Here is a 7871-nt window from a genome sequence, read left to right on the forward strand (position 1 = left end):
GAGGCTTTCTATCTACATGGGTATCGACAGAGGTTTTTTTTATATTTGATTGAAATCTGTAGCAAAGGACAATATTTTCAGAAAAAAAACATTTTATTGGAACATAATAGGTACTGTAAGTAGTTGAGTGTGACATGAGTGTTAATAAATATATTTGACATTTTTAGGGCACTATTCCTTTGAATAAAATGCTCATTTGATAATAAAGATTGTCCACCACACATGTTATAGTAGTAAAAAAATGTATCTCTTATGGTTAGTTTTACACGTAAGGGTAGCTTTTGTAAATCCTTCAGTACTCAAACACTACATTTCTTTATTCTGCTCAACATTTTTCTGATTTAGGATAATGTCATCCATCATTGGCTTTAAGTAGTCTGTGAGCATGTCTATGTTGGATGTCGTCCGCCAGTAAACGGTTCTTCTGATAAATCAGTCACAAAGCAACATCCTTCCCCGCTTGGATTCCAGACGCTGCCCCTTCCTACAGTGTTGCTCACAGCTCTTCACAAGTTGTTTTATTGCCTGTTACAAAATGGTAATGATTCTCTCGCCAACAGCTTTTTTCTCTCAAGTGCTTTTGGCTTTTGGCCTTCCTGGTGGGGACATGTAGAGCACTGATGCTAGCACTTGCACACTTGAATGGGTCAGCATAAACTAAATGGGACCAACAGTATGGGAGCAGTAAGTTATTCTCAACGGTGCAGTCATATTTTAATTATTTATATATGTTTAATCTGGCTGGGACTCTGAAATGAGGTGACAGGACTGTTCTGAAATCCAACATTTCCATATCTGCGCTTGTACAACATTCTGCTGAGACAGCACACCGTGTTAGTCTTAACATTAAGAGGCCAGTTTTTCCCTCTGTCAGCATTATGAAGACCTCCATGAGCCTGGAAAACAGCTGGGAATCAATGATCCAGGCTAGATCCAGATCCACAACATCTTGTATAGTACATATCCAACAAGTACTAAAGTATAATATAAAAAAGAGTCAAAGACCATTTGTAAGGGATTTTTTACACTTTTAAGTCACTTCTTATGAGAGCTGATGATTTCCGATTATCTGAACAAAGTTCAATGGAGTTAAAGCAGCACAATGCAGTGACCACCAATGCGACCGCAGGCAGTGATCCACCGCTAGATGCATTTTAATAACGGCTCTTATTCAGCTCAAACTGACATCTGAACTATATGTTGGGTTGTTATTTTGAGGTCTCAGTCTACAAAGATGCGGAAGTGAAGTCTACGGCCTCCCAAATATACTGCTCAGGAAGTGTGCCAAGAAGGATGTAATACAGCCAACACTAAGAAATTTGCTTGAATTTATTGCATTATTGCCTGATAGCAGCAGGGCGTGCTTGCTGAAAGAAATGTCAGTGCTGCTGGAGCCATCATCATACAACTTTTCCATATTCATCAAACATACATGTTTACATATGGTACAGTCATTTTCAATGTAAAATAAAAAAAACATATATAATGCCTAAACATGCAGTGCTGTTTAACAAGGACAACATCATATGGAGATTGCAGACTTTAAGTGGAACGAAAGGGAATTAAAAAACATTATGACTGTTTCCAAACATGCCAAAGCCATCAGAGCTCATGTGTCATTTTCTTTCGTTTGTCTTAGTTGCTCAATAAAAATGAAACACCTCAATGAGGGGCTCTACCAAAATATGCCACGGTCACACTTGACATTTCATTTTATATAAACTTTCATTTTATTCATATTCATGCAAATGCCGCAGACTGGACCTGCAAGTTCATGCAAAGAAGTTTCGCATTTTGGCCCTTTCCAAAGGTCAAGTTTGGTGAACTCTGACCTCCAAAACTGTATCACATGACGTAAGATCGATCTGTCAACTTTTTCATAATATCTAAAATGGAGGAAACACTGACTACGTTTACATGCGCACCAATAATGTGAGTATTTCCAATGATCAGAGTAAGGACTTCATCTCAGTAACATGTTCACATGATATGAGAACACCGCTTTGCTCCCGTTTACATGAAGGTTTTATTAGTCTGATTATTTGCTATAATACATAGCACGAATGATGATCTCATACACAGTAGTTGTGTGTTACTGGCTGTTTTTTTAATACATTGGCGTCAAATGCAAAACACCGTTATGTGGACGTATTTTATGGTTATTCGGCGCTCTGATGAATATAGAAATATGATAGAAAATCCCTCCGCAACGGTGGTGTGCGCTGTCATCGCGTACGTAATGTTGTTGTATGAAGATAAGGAGCAGAGATGGCTGACAGCGAGTTGTGTTGACAGTAAAACTTCAGACTGTCATGTTTGCCATCAATTGAGATGCATGACAGAAGCACATGCGCCCCTTGGTCAGAGCAGCATAAATGCGATTAAGGTGTTTACATGCCTTCTTACTGCGATTAAAACCGGCGTACGCCACATATCTTACTTCGATTATGCTTACTGCGATTATGAGCTTAATTGCATTATTTAGATCAAATTATTTCATTTACATGAGGTAAAGTGTAATTGCAATATCGCATTTTGAGGGTGCATGTAAACGTAGTCACTGATAATGTTTATATGTCATTGTCAACAGCAACACGGATACAACTACATGTACCATGAGGCGTTTCTTGCTCAGGCAGATGAAGGGCCTGAGCAAAAAGATTTGTTTAGCAAGAACAAAAGTATGAAGAAACATAAATGTGAAACCACAGTATCAAGTAAGCTAATCTTGTCTTTTATTGTAGAGTTTCTTTACAAACGTGATGAGACTCTTTCCAAACAGTACTGCAAAGGTGCTCCTGATTGATGTTTTTTTATCCTTCCGACGACGCCACATCTCAAATTTCCTGTTAAACAAACAGACATCTTGTGTTGCGGACTAACATTTGACTTTTTGAATGTGTCTGCTAACAATAGCCTCAAAGCTTTCGTGTCAACATTTTGAAGGAATCGAGGAAGCCTTGTTCTTATGCCAAGTGGAATTAGTTATGACAGGGTGGAGGTTATGCATTCTCAATGACACCATCATCAGAGAGTCCGTTTGAAGCAGGCTGCCGGACGTATCACCAGTTTTTTGTTTGTCCTTTTTCTAAAACCACAATACCACATACACACAAACCCTTTGAGGACGGCGCAGATCAAACACAGTAAAGTAATGCATTGCTTTGCAGCTGAGAGGCTTTGCTGCGACTCTCTCAACAGCGTGAAATCTCTCTCACTATGTAAACATGTAAAGCTATAACAGACGGCTGGCTACATGAAAGAATGACATCACAGATGGAAGAGGTGCTTTCTGCTTTAATAGCACTGATTTGTCAGAAAAGGTTGGTTTAGTGGTGCTGTCATGCAGACACCTGCATTGGTCCTTTACATCACCAGCCAGCTGAATCAAGACCAGCCTCCTTTGGACAAAACTGGAGCTCAGTTGGGCTCCTAATGAAGCATAGAAACCCGTAACAAGAGCTGATTCATGCACTGCATCACCACAAGCTAATGAGAGCCAATCGAGGGTGGCTTGGCTTTGTGTATCCATTTTATTGAATATGAAGGAACAAGCAGGATTACAGCATGCACGTTAGTAATTTGGTCATTTGTCCTTCAGCTAATACTTTTACTGAAAGCAACTTGTTGTGAGTGGACTTACAACAAGAGTCCGTCTTGGACCAGCCTGGGTTTAAAGAAAAAGTTCAAGCTATACAGTATATGAACTTTTGCTTCCACTCATGTCCATGTTCCAAAACAAAAAAAGGGATAGTCCACCCGAAAATGAAACATCTGTCAGGATTTACGCACCCTCGAGTTGTTCCAAACCTGCATACATTTCTTTGTTCTGTTGAACACAAAGCAACTAATTTGGAAGAATGCCAGCAACTGAGATTTCTGGGGCACCATTGACTACCATAATAGAAAATATTTAAATGGAAGTCAAAGGTGCCCCACAACTGTTTGTTTTCCTAAATTCTTCAAAATATTTTCTTTCATGTTGAACAGAACAAAAAAATGATACAATAATTTATTTTACTATGGTAGTCAATGGTGCCACAGAAATCTACTGTAAATTACTTACATTCTTCCAAATATCGTTTTTTGTGTACAACCAAACAAAGAAATGTATACAGGTTTGGAACAACTTGGAGGTGAATAATTCATGACAGACTTTTTGGCTGAACTATCCCCCAAATGTCCTAACGTTCAATGACTGTTTATAATGTAGTGTGTATGCTCCACCCAAGTATCTACAGCTCTGGAAAAATGAATAATTAATGAAGGAAAATCTGGAAATTAAAAGTCACCCAACAGCAATGTGAAAGAATGAAAGCGCAAGATGAAAGCTGGGATTAAAAATCAGGCTTTTCCATCTAATATTTACTTACTGAACTCTTCTCAAATACTGTACATGTAAAACATTAGTGTTGTGTTGTTTAAAATGAATATGAAGTATGCAGTGTTCGAGGTCTGAAATATTGCATCATTGCATTTTTTACCAGTTTGTTTTGACCATTTTTTTGCAATTTGTGAGAAATGTTATCAAAAGTAACATAATAAAACAAAACTTATTATTTTACCTAATCACATACCAATAAACAGTAAATTCAGAAAAAAATAAAATCAGTTTGGAGTGGTCTCTTATCTCTTGTGTGAGTAACAGACCAAAATCCATTTGTATTCACGTCAGTAATATCGTACATGCATTTCAATTCAAATACAGACACATCATAACAGGTCTGTCACAAAATGGCCTTATATCTCCAACGGAGTGACAGATTTTTAGCGCGTAACAACTTCAATTTCTGCTTTTGCACATTGACATTGATCGAGAGTAAGATAATACCAGAACTCTCACATGGTTCATTGAGTTTCCTGAAGCTTAAACATCAATTTCTCGGCCAAATCTAAACATTAAACCACAGCCTCCTATTGTATCTATAGGGTTACTGTATGATGACACTGTAGGAACATCAATAGACTAAAGAGGTATATTTATATTATGGCAGTTGTTGCAGATTTTTTGCATTACATCAATCCAGGAACATAAGGTAACTGGGTGAGACACATTTGCTAAATTAAAAAGTCCAAAATTAGGGTAAAACGTATAAGGTATTGTTATAGTCTCACCAAGACCTTTAAAGTCAGCCAGAACAATACATAGAGAACTGTATGCTGGAACAGTTATAGAGCCAATATAGAAAGAAAAATCCAATGTTTGGATTAATGGTCAACCCAGATTCTAAATACAGTATCTGCTTCCAGCTGTGTATACATAATACAACATAATCTTAAGTGTTTGGCCATAAATGACCCCATTTTAGTGACGCTGCAGACATCTAGGGCTCTGGGCCAGTGTGTACAGTGGTTCTTCATAATATTCTTCAATATTTGCAATGTAGCATGAGTTTATCTGGGGTCTCTATAGTCTGTCTGGTGGTTGGCACTATTGCAGAGATTACCTCAGGACACTCTCTGTCTGAACATATCAGCAGTATCTCAGAGAGAAAGAGAGAGAGAGAGATTTGAATGGTTAATCACGCGAGTGGCCTTGAGGTCTTCTAAATCCCTCTCTGGAGGAATGTGAGGAGGTCAGAGGAGGTTCATCTGTTCATGACCACATCTTCCTCGTCAGCAGATTATTCATTGACGGACTGAGCTACAGCAACTCATTCACAAGGTCATGCACTTCACAAATCTTTTAAATGTGCTCCACTAATGCCTCCCGGATACGTGCTCTGCTTTCTTGGGATACTACAGGGTGCTTTAAGGAGAAAGATAAAACGTAAAAACAGTGTCATGGTTATGAATCGTTTTGAGAAGTTACTTTAACTTTACTGATGTTTGATTGTCTTTATTAACTCTCTCCAGCCAGTGGCAGCATTTTTGATCATTTTCCCAAAATGTAATGCCCTCCAGAATATTTTAATTTCTGAACACATGAACATACAATACATGAAATGAAGGAACAGATCATCTGCTTTAACAAAAAAACTGAGAAACTTGTGTTTTTTAGAGATGCACCATGCATAAATCAGAAATATGTTAAGAAATATGCATTTAACCTTCAGAATCGGTATCGGCAGATATCACTCTGAATAATCGGCTATCAGTATCTGTGCATCTCTGTGTTTTTGTAAAAGACGTTGTCCAGACTGGATTCAGAATGATGATCGAAACAGAGTATTTGTTGTTTTTGAATGTGTACACTGTAAAAAATGACTTGTTGTTTTTTGTTGTTTCAGCTTAAAAAAATAAGTTACCTTGTTGCCTTAAAATTTTAAGTTAGTTCAACTTAAAAATATTAGTTCACTTAATGAATTTGTTGCAAACTCTTTGTGTTGACTAATATTTTTAAGTTGAACTAACTTAAAATTTTAAGGCAACAAGGTAACTTATTTTTTTAAGTTGAAACAACAAAAAACAACAAATCATTTTTTACAGTGTAGATGCTGTACTCACTTCAGAAGATGTATAACAGCGCCCCCTACTATATTAAGCCATACATTTCAGTCAATGCCAGGGAATGACATCAATGCTTTTTTAAGATTTATGGACATTTGCCTTTAATTAGTACAGTAGGAAAGAGGACAGGAGAAGGGGGCGGGATCAGGAAAGGACCATGAGCCGGACTAGACTCGGGTCGCCTAAAGTGCAACCATGGCACATATGTCGGATCACTCCCAATGAGGGCATTATCTCTGACCAGGGAAGTGTTTTGTCATAAATGATAGAAAATCTTGTCAATGGTAGGGAAAGAGCTGATAGGCCGAATTTTAACAAACTCCCAATCTAATGTTTTAAATTCAAGCACTTAAATTGTCCTGCATTGTTTATGCTACAGACATTAAGAACACCAATGAAATCTACATCTACAAAGATGGGACCCGGCCCAGGCTTGGTACTTTTCTGTCATTCTGTTCGCTTTCCTTTTATGAACAAAAGAAGCGTACACATTAAAAAAATGGTGGCAGTCTTTCATATCTAGTGTTGTAGTACTCGATCTCGACTGTCTTTGGTCTCGGTCTTGTCTTGGTCTCAGACTTAGTGGTCTTGAGATTTTATTTCAAGACCGCGGTCAAGACCAGAACTGTGGGAATTACACTAAATTGATGGTGCATTGTTTGATTTATGTGTTAACATCATTCATGTGATTGGATGTCAAACTTCTGGCTTTAAAAGCATTCACCACTTGTTCCTTATTTGATTTTTCTGTTACTTTTGTTACTCTTACTGCTGGTAAGAGAAGTATGGGGGATTGTGTTCAGAGAAATCTGTCAACAAATGAATACACACAAAGGCCCACAATATCCGAGATGTGATTGCAAAAAAGGTACTAGTATGAGATCTTGTTTTTTTATTTTATAACATCTGATGTGATATTGATTTTGTATAATTATTCAATAAACCTTGGGTTAATAAGTGACTCAAGTTTTAGACACAATTAAACACAAGTTTTTGTTCTATTTTACTATTGATTAGATAAAAAAGTAATTAAACTTATTAAGTCATTCAATATTTTGTTTTGTTGAAGGTCACAGTTTTAAATTTATATTGGGTATTTACTAGGTCTTTTTATGTTTAGTTGTTGGAATTTCTTAATATGTTACGGTAGGTGGGTGATAAAACATGGAACATAAAACATCCTACATATACATTTCTGCACAATAAATCACCCAAGTTACTTCTATTATTATTTTATTATGACTTTTTAGTGTTTTGTGGATATTTTGAATGAAATTTGGGAGTTCTGGTCTTGGTCTCGACTCGGTCTCGGCCTGCCTTGGTCTTGTCTTGGTCTCGACACCCTCTGGTCTAGGTCTTGTCTTGGTCTCGGTTTTGGTGGTCTCGACTACAACACTATTCATATCCCACACAAGGAAAAT

The sequence above is a fragment of the Triplophysa rosa genome, linkage group LG23 (genome assembly GCF_024868665.1).
Source record: "Triplophysa rosa linkage group LG23, Trosa_1v2, whole genome shotgun sequence".
Lineage (NCBI taxonomy): Eukaryota > Metazoa > Chordata > Actinopteri > Cypriniformes > Nemacheilidae > Triplophysa > Triplophysa rosa.